Below are 13,505 nucleotides of genomic sequence, written 5' to 3' on the forward strand. Positions count from 1 at the left end.
AGTAACTCTTTTCGCCAGGAGGGTCATACCAGTCAATCCCAATGTAAATTTGCCCATACCCATCCAGTCATGTAGGTTTATGTTTATAGGAAAACAGTGAATTGCACTGCTTAACATGTACAGGAAGTTTATTCCAGAGGTTTGGAAGGTGCTGGGCTATGAAGCTGGTCCTCTACTGTGTTTTCTGTCTCACTTTTTCAAATAAATAAATAAAATCTGTTGATAAAGATTAAAACCTCTGGGTCTTTCAAGATAGCTGCACACTGAGTAATAGCTTAACCCTAGCTCTGCCCTCCCAATGTGAAAACAGAGAAGGCCAGTAGACTTTTGTGTTTATAGGTAAATTTCAGTTACTGACTAGTAAGTGTGCTACCTGGATGCCAGGAGAAAAAAAAATACAGAGCACCTGGAAAAAACTCAGCTACAAAAAGTGAGGAAGAAACACTGATTGGGGAAAGTTCTGCAGCTGTTCAGTAAAAAAGCAATGCAATTTCCTGTAGGTTACTGGAAGAAGTTCTGCAGCTGTTCAGTAAAAAAGCAATGCAATTTCCTGTAGGTTACTGGAAGTCATGTCTGGAAGATATAAGACAATTGCACACAGACCTAGTTAAAATAAACAAATCACTGACGGAGTATATCAACACAAACAAAATGCTGGGAAAAATGGAAGAAGCTTTAAACAGATATTCAGACGAGGTGATAAAGCTGCAAAAATCAGAGGTTGAAATTAAGAAAAGGCTGGCAAAATATGAGGCTGCTCATGAAGAGATATTTCAAAAAATAATAGTATTACAGGACAGAGCACGTTGGGGAAAACCTGAAATTTTCAACTATATCAGAGAAGCTGGAAGGAACAAATTGCATTCATTTTATGAAAGCAGAAATAAGCAACTAGACTGGTATTCTACAGCAGGAGTTGCTAGTTGAAAGACCACATTGTGTGGTTGCTCCAAACCTGGCTATGAGAAAGCAACTTAGACCTTTAATAGTAAAGATGCAATCCTACCAGCAGAAGGAGTTGATTCAGACAAAACTGTGGCAGGAGGACAAAATACTAAAAGTGAGAGACAGCTAAGTGTTTGTGGAGAATGACTGCTCATTGTACTCCAAGCAGAAGAGGAGTAAATGTATTCCACTATGCAGGGAATGTGCAGACGCAGGTGTGAGATTCAAACGGCTGTACCCAGCAGGTATTTTTCCCTGGAGGAACAAAATCTATTTTTTTTTTTTTTATGAAGTACATGCTAAAGAAGAAATACAAAAGTTTGTCCAACAAAAAAGTGAGATGTGAAACAGAAGGAAATTCTGCTGCTTGTTCTTCTAGTAATAAAGACCACAGAAAAACAATACCTGTGAAACTTTTTCACTGTTTCATCACAATAAACAAAACATGCTGGAGGGATAGGTTCCTGACCCAGAGACTCCCCATACATGTCAAGCACAGCGCCTCCTTGGCCCTCTTCAAAAGGAACCTTGATGATTGGATGGGAGATAGGCAATTCATCCCAGGGATCAGTCAGTCACCCTGCTAGACAGGGGTCCAGAGAAGTAAATATTGTGGGAAGAAATATCCAGGGAATTGTTATGGCTAGGCTTGTATAGGCCCTAGGGCCGATAGCCTAGTACCAACCTATGAACCTATAAAGTTAGCACTGAACCTTGGCTAGGCTTGAATAGGCCCTAGGGCCGATAGCCTAGTACCAACCTATGAACCTATAAAGTTAGCACTGAACCTTGGCTAGGCTTGAATAGGCCCTAGGGCCGATAGCCTAGTACCAACCTATGAACCTATAAAGTTAGCACTGAACCTTGGCTAGGCTTGAATAGGCCCTAGGGCCGATAGCCTAGTACCAACCTATGAACCTATAAAGTTAGCACTGAACCTATCTGCCAGGATGTTTGGTTGGTTCTGTATATTTAGTGCCATTGTGCTGTAGCTTAAAGCAGATCTGAGTGTTGCCACTGAGATTCTTGACATAGCTGTAGAATGCTTTGTGACTGTCTTTGGAATCAGTGGCAATTTTATTTTCATAACTAGCTTTGGAGGATTTTATGAGGGATCTCAGCTTCTTGCTGAGGCTGACCAGGGAGTTCCTCCAATCTTGGGATTTTACTCTTTTTTGCAACAGCTTTGTCCTTCTGTTGTAGAGTTTGTTTATGGCAGGGGACCAGCAGATTGGCTTCTTTATTTTTTTGGGAGAATAGCGTCTTGATTCTGTTGGGGATGGTACAACCCATGCACTCACTTATGTGCTTATACAGTGCATTTGTGTAAGATTCAGCAGTCGTACCTCTATTTTCCGTCTGCATGGGTGTCGTGAAGTTTGCCACTTCTGTCTTAAGAAGCATGAAGTTGGCTTTGGAGTAGTTTTCGATAGTGGTTTCCTTAATGGGGGATGGGATATGGATGTCCATGGTGATTAGCTTGTGGTCAGATCTGACCAGCAAGGAGTTGACCTCTGGTGTGGAACACCGGTTACCCATACTGGTAATGACCAGGTCCAGGATATTGCTGCCCCTGGTGGGGGTGTGGACAAGCTGATCCAAGGCATTGAAAAAACATTGCGCGAATGAGTTGGTACACGAGTAGTTTTCCCAGTTGATGATGCAGTAATTGAAATCGCCCATAATTAAGGTATTGGGTTGTACCTTAATATTTTCCAGTATCTTAAGAAATGACGAGTGGGAATCCTGGGGCATGGTGGGGGATCTATAATAAGCTACAACCTGGACTGCAGTCTTGGCCAGTGTTAGTAGCAGACACAGAAAAGTTGATTACAGAAACAGGAACAATAGTTAGGAATGCTACTCATACACATGGAAGAACTCCAAGAGTGCTACTGAGGACCAGCAACTCTAATAAACACTGCAACACAAATAATACAGTGACAGCTCAAGGCACAAAATAAAAGGAAGCATACAGGCAAATAAGTTTTCTATTAAGCATGCATAGCATACCACAAAACCATATTAATGATCAAAGACAACCATAGGACAACGATAAACAGTAAAAGCACAGTCACTCATATAAACAAACATGTGATAAGCTAAAACAGTCTTGGCAAAAGTAAAACAACTAATGACAGTTCTAAGATACCCATAAACGAGGAAAATGCAGCAAGGACCTCATAAAAACATACTGTCAACTAGAGACGTACATGTTCAAAAGACCCCATCATTTCCCTATATTTTGCTTCACACTCCGCAGCACAAGCCACCAAACTATACAATGATTACAGTCAACAGCAAAGATGTAAAGCACCAGCGAACTCATTTTGCCAGTACTCACCTTAACCACTCTTGTCAATGATGTTCACCTCCAAATCAGCCTTTCACCCGGTCACCACCGATACCTAGACAAGTTCCCTTTCAGACCCTGAAACACCTTCCGCATGCTTTCTACTACTGTTGGCACAACTTACTGTCCATCCCACTAAGCCCGCCTTAGTCAGTAACTGGATTGGCTGAGAACCAGAAGAAATCTCACGATAGCTGCAAGCATTGCCGGCGAGAGGTAAACTGGTTTGGGAAAATAGTACTATGTCTACAAACTAGAAGATTACTAGTAAGTCTTATGGACAGTTTAAAAGTTTTGTAGCCGTTCTTGGGCGATTTGCAGTGCTTGTTCTTTACATACATTGATAACGCAAAGGCATGTCTACTAATATCTCGTAAAGAACACGTGGTTATTAGAATATTGAAATTATTTGCCACACCTCCGGTTCTGGATACGTGAAATTTTCAACGTTCAGCTTCCTGAATTGTTTATATACAGGAAATAGTGTATCACCGATTAGAGTATTTTAATTGCGTACAGCCAAGAGCTGCGTTTTGACCCTAAAGCCAAGTCTAAAGGTGAATTTCAGGATCCTGAACAATTTTAATAACCACCTGAGCCATATGAGATAGGAAAAGACAAAATATGAACGTATAGCCAATTTACAAGAGTAACATATGGTTCAAGACAGGAGTGTAGCAAGCAAATTCCATTTTGTACTCGCAAGCTCCAACACCTATCACTTAGTAATAGACACAGCTGTCATTGCTTCCCCCCCCCCACCCCCCACCCCCTTACTAAATGTAAGTAACATTTAGTAATGGACACAGCTCTCAAAATGCTGCAGCTCAAGCAGTTAATAAATGTAAGTAACATTTTTAGATTAGCTAACAAGTACCTGTTGTTAAAGGCATTCATTTAGCCAACTGTGGACATAATATAACCTAAAATACACGTAGGTGTGAAGGTCAGGAATAAAAAAGGTACTCGGCAAAGTACAAGGAGTATGTATGACTGGTTACACCCTTGGTTGAGGAGTACATTGTTTTATTTTTTCCCATTATTTCAACATAATAAAAAGATGTTCTTCGTCTCCCATTGCTGCAGTCCTGACATAAGGGTATTCCGCTGCCCACCATCGGCCCGAATACCAAAGGGCTAGAACCGGCGTCGGTCATCGGCGCTCGAGACTGACATCAGTACGTGCCAGTACAAATGCGCATGACCGACGCCATAACCTCAGTCTTTCTTGCCGCATGGTCCCTAAGCAGAAGCAGCATTTGCAAGTGCCGCTCGCGCTCTGGAATTGTCGGTTTTCGAAGTTTCAGACCGAGACCAAGTTGGGCTAAGTACCCTTTGGGGACATTTTTGTCTTTTCTTGCCTCAGTATTGACGGATGTCAGAAAAAGTTAATAACTGTATTTCTTGTGGGAAACAGATTCCTCATAGGGATTACCATTCACTCTGCATTCCTTGTTTAGGGCCTGAGCACGATGTTGTTGGGTGTCGCTTTGTGCTACTTTTAACAAACGCACTATTAAACGCCGGTTAGACTGTGCTAGGCTAGTGTTTGGTAAACGCTAATTATAATATGCCGCCGGATTCTCCGGCGACTGGTTCTTTCAAGAAACGCAAAAAAAAGTTTTTGCGGGCCAAACAGGATGAGGCGGCCACCTCGGACGCCGGTTCTGTAGTACCTCTGGCTACTTCAGCGGCTCCTTCTGAAAGTTTACCTGAGTCTCAAGGGGAGCCTTTGTTACTGCAGAAAGTGGCTTCTCCTGTGTTAGGCCAGGCTGAGGGTGCTTCTCTGATGTCAGTGGTTCCCTCCCCTCATAGGGTAGTTAGGCCTCCTCCTTCTCATAGCAAAGCCCATTCTAAGTCTAAGTCTGCCCCTGTTGGTGCGTGTCCCCAGGGTCCAGCTCCTAGGAAGCACATGTTAAAGATGGCTGAAGATTTGATTACTTTAATTAGGGGTTCCATGCCCCCCCCCCTGCGAAGAGGCCCAGGGTAGAGCCAGAGTTGGAGGGTTTGGTTCAGTCTTCCAATGAGTCAGATTCCTCTGTAGAAGAACTTCAGGATTTCCCTCCCTATTCTGATTCGGAGGCTGAGGACTCTACTCCCTCTGCGACCCTCCAGAAGATTTTTCTTTCTCTGAGACTTTGCATTCCATGAGGGAACATTTCAAATGGGAGGGCCAGGATTATTCTGATTCCCGTAAAAGACTGAGAGAATTCTTGTTTTTGCCTCAGCATAGGCCCTTGGCTATTCCCCCTGTACTGGATGTTGTTCAGGATGTGTTTTCTGAGGCTGCCCTTAACCCAGATTCTCTGCCTCCTGCCCCGGTTAAACCAGACAGATACTACAGGGTTCTGGAAGCTCACAAGTACTTATATAAGAGTCCTAGGGCTGATCCAGAAACTATTACTCAAGGCCCCAAAGGGGTTAGGGCTTCTGTGGTTAAGAATCCAGTTCCTCTGGACAAGGATGCTAGGGCCCTGGATAGGTGGGGTAAAAAACTGTATACCTCTTCTACTTTGGCTATGAGAGCTTTAAATTGTCAGTTTCATATGCTTCGGTATCAAAATTATTTGCTGGGCCAATTGAAATGTAAAGTAGATGCTTTAGCTGAAGGTATTGAATGTAAGGAGCTTCAGGATTTAGTGCATGCTTCAGACCAAGTTGGTAAGCATTCTTTGCAGTGTGGTTTTGATGCTTTACAGGCTTCTTCCAGGGTGGCTGCTACTAGTTCAGTCATTCATAGGCATGCTTGTCTTAAAGATCAGACCTTGTCAGAGCATGTTAAGGCTCGAATTATGGATGCTCCTCTACAATCTGATGTTCTTTTTGGTCCTCCAGTAGAGTCAGTTTTGAAAAAAATGGAGGAAAAAGCTAAGTCTATGCAGACAGTTAAGGATTTTTTACAGGTTCAGCCCCCTAAGAATTGGCCTGCTAAGGGTTGGTCTTTCCCCTCTTCGGATTATCAGTCTAGGGGCAGGTCGAGGCGAGGTAGGGGTAGGGCTTCCTCTCAGGGCCCTGTTACTTCTAGGTCTTTGAGTTCTTCTACCCCTTCTGCTGGGGAGGGCAGGGGTCAGTCCTTTCGGAAACAGACCCAATGACCCGTATCTTCAGCTGCCGGACTCTGCCTTGCTGGCAGCCCCTCTGGGAGGAAAACTGAGATTTTTCAAAAGGAATTGGCATTTGGTTACCCAAGACAAATGGGTATTGGACATAATAAATCGAGGCTACAAATTTTATTTTCACACATTCCCTCCTTTCAAAGGTATGCCGGATGTGCCTCGTCAGCAAAAACTGGAAGCAGACTCAAATTTCTTCTCTGCTTCAGTTGGAAGCAATACAGGAAGTACCTTCTGCAGAAAGAGGCACGGGTTTTATTCCGTCTTTTCTTAGTGCCAAAGAAAGGAAATACTTGGAGACCAATTCTGGATTTGTCCATTCTAAATACCTTTCTGGAAATTCCAAAATTCAAGATGTTAACACTGCAACAGCTGTTACCTATGCTGGGCAAAGATCACTGGATGGTGACTCTGGATCTCAAAGAGGCCTATCTTCACATTCCTATCAGGCCCAGTTGCAGGAAATTCCTGAGGTTTCGGAATGGGAATTTGCATTATCAGTTCTCTGCATTGCCCTTTGGCTTGTCTACTGCGCCCAGGGTATTCACGAAAGTCCTGGCTACAGTAATAGCTTTTCTCAGGCTAGCAGGAATTCAAATTTATCCTTATCTGGACGACTGTTTGATTCTGGCTCAAGGCAAGCACGAACTTCTTCAACATCTGCAGTATGTAATGACAGTTTTCAGATGCCTCGGGTATTCTGTGAACGAAATAAAGTCCAGTCTAGTACCCTCACAAGAGATGTGTTTTCTGGGTGTGAAACTGAATACAGCTGCTCAGATGGCATTTCTTACCCCGGACAAACAAAGGAATCTTCACCTATACTTCCAACAGCTATCAGTAATGTCCAGGCTGACTGCAAGGACAGTCCTTCAAGCCTTGGGGTTCATGGCATCTTGCATTCTAGTACTTCCCAATGCCAAACTGCATATGAGGAAGCTACAATGGTATCTCAAGAACGCTTTGGTCTCAACACTGCCACGATTTGGACACTGTCATTCGGATCCTACCTTGCATTCAGAGAGAATTTCTGTGGTGGGCTCAGGAATGTCACCTAAACAAGGGGCTCTCTGTGACCCAACCAGAGGCAAGTCAGATATTAACGACAGACGCCTCGGAGTCAGCCTGGGGAGCTCATTTCAGAGGAAAATGGATTCAAGACCTTTGGGCCCCAGAGCTACTTCACTTGCATATCAACATGAAAGAGATGCTGGCAGTTCAATTTGCCTTGGAGGGATTCAAAAGCCTACTTCAACCAGGACTGGTGTTGATTCGAACAGACAACACGACGGGTCATGTGGTACATCAACAAGCAAGGGGAACTCATTCTTACCCTCTTTGCAGACAAGCAATGCTGTTGTGGGAAACTGCTTTGAATCTGCACATCACTCTTCGAGCACAGTTTCTGCCAGGAGCACAAAATTCTTTAGCAGATGTTCTGAGCAGACAGATTGTGGATCCTCACGAATGGAAATTGGACCCTCAGGTATTTCTTCAGTTGACAATGGCTTGGGAACTCCGGACATAGATCTGTTTGCTTCTCCTCTGAATTTCCAACTGCCACTGTTTTGCACAAGGCTATTTCATCCAAAGCCTGGAAAATAGATGCACTATCCTTCAGTTGGAGCAACCTTCACGTGTATGCTTTTCCTCCTTTGCCTCTTCTTCCACAGGTGCTGTTGAAAGTCAGGAGGGACAAGCCTTGCATGATCCTTATAGCACCGGATTGGCCTCGTCAGCATTGGTACCCTCTGTTGAGGAGCTTGATTCATGTACCACCTTGGCATTGCCACAGATTCCTCATTTATTGTCTCAGGAGAACAATCATTTTCTCAATGTCAGGGTGCACTCCCTGCGCCTGACAGCCTGGCGCATTCTGTTTTAGAGAAGGAGGACCTTCAGCTCCCTCAACAAGTTTTGGATGTTATTTTGGAAGCCAGGCGTCCTAGTACTCGAAAAGTTTATGCTGGTAAATGGAAGAGATTTTTTCTTTGGAGTTCATAGGCAGGTGAGGTATTATTTGAGCAGAACCAAAGAGTTCAGGAGTTCTCAACAATTATTTGTTTCTTTTGCTTTGACTTCACGAGGGAAAGCTGTCTCGAAACAAACTATTTCCAAGTGGATTAGCCATTGTATTGCTTTTTGTTACTCTCATCATGGTGAGGATGTTCCAGTTGGGATCAGGCCTCATTCTACTAGGGCTACGGCCACTTCTACTGCTTTTTTGAGAGGGGTAGCTACTAAAGACATTCTAGAAGCAGCTACTTGGAGTTCTGTACATACCTTTACAAAGCATTATCATTTACCTCTTTATTCTAGGTCTAGGGCTGGGTTTGCCACTGCAATCTTACAGGGCATGTCAGCAGCTCCTACTGCTATTTAGTTGACCAGCCTCCCCTTTTTTCTGTTGCTCTGGGATTCTACCCTTATGTCAGGACTGCAGCAATGGGAGACGAAGAACATAGTACAGTTTTGTACCTACCATAAATGTAGATGTTCGAGGATCTCCATTGCTGCAGTCCAATTTTCCCTCCCTCCTTCCCCCTTTTTCTTTTTAGGTTGAGGTTTGGGTGGTGGTTTTTTTTTGCATTCTGACGTCTGAGGCAAGAAAGACTGAGGTTATGGCGTCGGTCATGCGCATTTGTACTGGCACGTACTGATGTCAGTCTCGAGCGCCGATGACCGACGCCGGTTCTAGCCCTTTGGTATTCGGGCCGATGGTGGGCAGCGGAATACCCTTATGTCAGGACTGCAGCAATGGAGATCCTCGAACATCTACATTTATGGTAGGTACAAAACTGTACTTTTTCTCTTGTCAACTGCTGGACATTTTTGTTAATGTATGTGCCCCTCCTGCGCTCATTGCCCCATGATTCAAAGTTCCTCTCTCTAAAGTCCATCTATCCGTACCTTGCCCCAGTCTAAAGGATTATTTTTGGAGTCATCTCATCCAGAAGGGCATGTATGTTATGGTATTTTCACTTTTGATCTTGATATGCAGCTTCATAGCAACACACTCACACACAGTGGTACTACTCAGCATACTTCTCAACTTCTTTTACTCAATATTCAGGGAGGGACAAAGTCTCAAAACGTGGGGACAATTTTTAAATTCATCCAGCAAATTTTTTCTCATTTTTGCACATGGCATCAGGGTGTCATATCAAGAGTGACCATTTAGAGTCACTGTCCACACCATGGGGTGGCTAGCCCTGCCATCATTGTTCTTCTATGCCACATGCACATGTGCGCACTCACACCTACTGCCAGTTTACAGTGTTCAGTCCACCATCTGCATGTCTTTGAAATGTGTGAAGAAACCAGACCACCCAGTCAAAACTCACACAAACATAGGACAGACACGCAGACTCCACACAGAAGGCACCCCAGCCAAGAATTGAACTGGAGAACCTCTTGCTGTGAAGCGAAAATGCTACCCACTGTGCCACCATAATTTTTAAATATTACTTAGAGGGTGATTAGAACAGCAGGCCTTTCCATCAACGTGCATTTTCTGATGGATAAGTAGTGTAAAACTCTAATATCAGGTATTATTGAATGACTGCAACCATCAGTGATATAGTATAGTAAGCTGGTCCAAAGAGCTTTTTCGGATGTGACCCGGGCACAAAGCCAAGCATAGAGAGCATACATTTTAATATGATAATTGTACTAATACATATAAACATAAACCATAGCAGAATAATCACAATACGTATGTTATAGAAAATTATAGAAAGTGAAATCGAAAAAAAAATCTAGCTTTTATGAAATATAGGATACAGTGTTGCATTGTTTAGCTATTACATTTTTACAGAATGGTACACAGTGTTAAACTGCTTACTGATGGTCTCACCTACAAGAATTAAAAAGTCAATATACAGTATATACACTGTTACACTAAAATCACAGCTGCATAAATTGAATGCTTAAGAAGTGTTAGGAAGCAGTTGGCAAATTTTGCAATATTGTAACCATTGTCCTTAAAGCATTTATAAGTTACCTCATTATGAGGGTGTTTGGATAGATGGTCTTAAACCCTTGGAGAAGGTCGTGGGCTTTTGCCTCTTGAAGGAGTTTATTACATAATGCTGGACCATGCTTTGCAAAGGCACATTCTCCAGTATTGTTTTTAAGTGGGACATCTTTGGGAGATGATGTCTTGATTGTTTCTCAGGACATATAGGTGCTTTCTGAAAGAAAGGTTTCTTTTTTGGGGACAGTAACCATCTTTTAGCATATTAAATATGAGGGTAGCTAGAAGGTAGGTTGATCTTTGTATCACTGAGATCCATTTAAGTCTCTGTAGAAGGTTCCAGTGATAAGAGTGTGAGTATTTTCAGCAGTCTGCAGTCTGTGAGTGTTGTAAACTGAATGAATGAGTAGCAAAATATAAAAAAAAACATTTATGAGGGACAGGGCAGAAATATGTCAAGATCAGGAAAAGTTGAGAGCTATGCTACTGGACTAATGAAGGAGGTAACTAACAAATGTGTGGTTATACGTTGCTCATATTTTTCATTGAAACAGTTTCTCTTTGTTACTATTTTGAATTGTGCAACTGGGTATGTATATAATTATCTGATTTCATAAAGGTATACACATATACACATCTGTAATACATATATGAGTCTGTACATTTTTGTCACTGTGATTGCCTTCTGAGTCATGAATCAACAAAATCTGATCCATTTTAATGAAACTTGAAACAAAAGCTAATATGGTTCGAGGGAGAATCTGGTCCTTGTTTCCACTAATCTACACTGCTAATCAATGTGGGGCATTTGATCCAACACCCTTTTTATACTAACTTCAAGATGGCACAAATGGTATTATAGTGCAAACACTTGCACATTGTATTGTAGTGAGCAACATTATGATCGACACTTGCACAAGTCAAATCTTGTTCTCCAAGTAGAAATTGATTAAAGGCAGAATTGATATGGGTTTACAGGTAGTTACTAGATATGTGGTCAATGTAACCATTGAGTAGCCTGTTCCAGTTTCCTCTTTGTCTCAGAACATTGTTTGGTTACATGATTTGCTCAGAGATGCGCAGTAGGCATTACAGACCCTTGTCCACAGAAGCATCTTGTTAACAGCCTTAAACTTCTGAGTTGTCAGAAAGTATTACATATTACACATTCACAAATGCACATATGCTATATATCTATCTATATTTATATATATATGTATATATATATATATATATATATATATATATATATATATATATATATATGTATGTATGTAAAGTCTGTGCAGGGCTGACCCAACTATCTGGGGTGCTGTTATTAGAAGGGTGCATGTTTCGACTTATTGATTTTCAGACCAAAGAAATATATACTTCAGTTGTTCTAAAACATAAATAAATAAAATGCGATGCCCTAGTTGTACAAAACTTCACTTAACTTCAATTCAAATTCATTGTCAGATGTACTAGGGAGAGCGTCACAAAGTACAGTGAAATTCTTATTCTGCAAATCCTCCAGCAACATATAAAAACAACAACAATTATCAAGATGAAGTAATCTAAAACAAGAAATAGACAATAATATTAATACCAATATCAGTAAATGTCTATAACTGTGCAAAAGGGCGCATTTGTGCAAAAAATGCTTGTATCCCTCCAAATGTGAACCAACCTACAATACCAGAGGGAGAGGTAGTATGTGAGTTTTATTTAACAGTCTAATAGCTTGAGATATAAAACTGTCTTTCAGTCTGTTCTTCTGGCCACCATGCTCTTATAACGTCTCCCTGATGGTAGCACCATAAACCGTTTGTGTTGTGGGTGTGTAGTATCCATGATAATATTTTGAGCCCTCCTAAAAACTCTTTTGGTGTGGATGTCCTCCAATGCAGGGAGTATTACTCCATGGATGTTTTTCACAGATTTTATCACTCACTGCAGAGCCTTGCGATCCCGTATTGTACTATTACCAAACCATACTGTAACAGAGTGGGAGAGCATGCTCTCGATTGTACATCTGTTGAAGTTGCTGAGGATGGTGTTGGGCATGCCAAACTTCCTCTGCCTTCTCAGAAAATAGAGGTGCTGCTGGCTTTTCCCTACCAGGTCTGTGATGTTATGAGTCCAGGTAAGGTCCTCAGAGATGTTAATACTGAGGAATTTGAATGTAGCTACTCTTTCCACCTCCGACTCACCAATATATAATGGTAAGCGCTGCCCTCTATTCCTCCGTGTATCAATGATCATCTCTTTCGTTTTACTGGTATTAAGAGAGAGATTACTGTGACTACACCACTTCACAAGGTTTTCCACTTCCTATCCACTGACTCATTACCCCTGGAGATCAGACCAATGACTGTTGTATCATCCGCAGATTTCACAATACTGGTTTCATGTTGAGAAGCAACACAATCATAAATGAAGAGAGTGTACAGCATTGGACTCAGCACACAGTCTTGGGGAGTTCCTGTACTTATTGTTTTAGAGATGTTATTCCCCACCCTGACTGACTGTGGTCTGCCTGTTAAAAAATCCAAGACCCAACTGCAAAAATGTCAGTGGTACACCCAGTATGGACAGCTTATTAATGAGCTTCATTGGTATCACTGTATTGAAGGCCGAACTATAATCAATAAACAGCAATCGAGCATAGCAGTCCTTATTCTCCAAATGAGTAAGAACTGTATTCAGTGTTGTACTGACTACATCCTCTGTTGACCTATTCGATCTGTATGCAAACTGTAGGGGATCAATTGTATCAAGTATAACTGACTGAATATGACTCATAATGATTCTCCCAAATCATTTCATTACTATGAGAGTCAATGCAACTGGCCAGTAGTCATTCAGGCAGTTGGCGTTGCCCTTTTTTGGCAATTGAATAATAGTGTTTGCTTTATAATAAGTGGGAATTGTAGCTCATGCAAGGGAGAGATTGAATATATTATTTTATTTTACATTTGTTGACCGGGCTGGTCTAGCTGGAGACATGTCCATTTTCAGTAGAGGCCCGGGGAGAAAAGCTCCAAGACATGATACAGAGTAGATACAATGTTACAAAAGATCAGTTATTACAGATAGTAGAGAACTATAGATATTACAAAAAGAAAATTATTATTAT

General features: G+C 41.9%; 1 protein-coding gene and 1 long non-coding RNA gene across 3 annotated transcripts in view; one reads left to right on the top strand and one right to left on the bottom strand.

Moving 5' to 3' along the window:
• The window catches only part of LOC122808944 (dynamin-1-like protein), a 1,240,976-nt gene extending 1,237,592 nt beyond the window's left edge, over nt 1–3,384 (bottom strand). For both annotated transcript variants that reach the window (XM_044080100.1, XM_044080098.1), the window contains exon 1: nt 3,290–3,384. The gene's annotated coding sequence lies outside the window, so the exon portion shown is untranslated. The remainder of the gene's footprint in view (nt 1–3,289) is intronic.
• A 94-nt stretch (nt 3,385–3,478) lies between these two features.
• LOC122808945 overlaps nt 3,479–13,505 on the top strand; it is a 151,456-nt gene continuing 141,429 nt past the window's right edge. The window contains exon 1 of the long non-coding RNA XR_006365844.1: nt 3,479–3,565. This is a non-coding gene — a long non-coding RNA (uncharacterized LOC122808945). The remainder of the gene's footprint in view (nt 3,566–13,505) is intronic.

The sequence above is a fragment of the Protopterus annectens genome, chromosome 8.part0 (assembly GCF_019279795.1).
Source record: "Protopterus annectens isolate FY-2018-M chromosome 8.part0, PAN1.0, whole genome shotgun sequence".
NCBI lineage: Eukaryota > Metazoa > Chordata > Ceratodontiformes > Protopteridae > Protopterus > Protopterus annectens.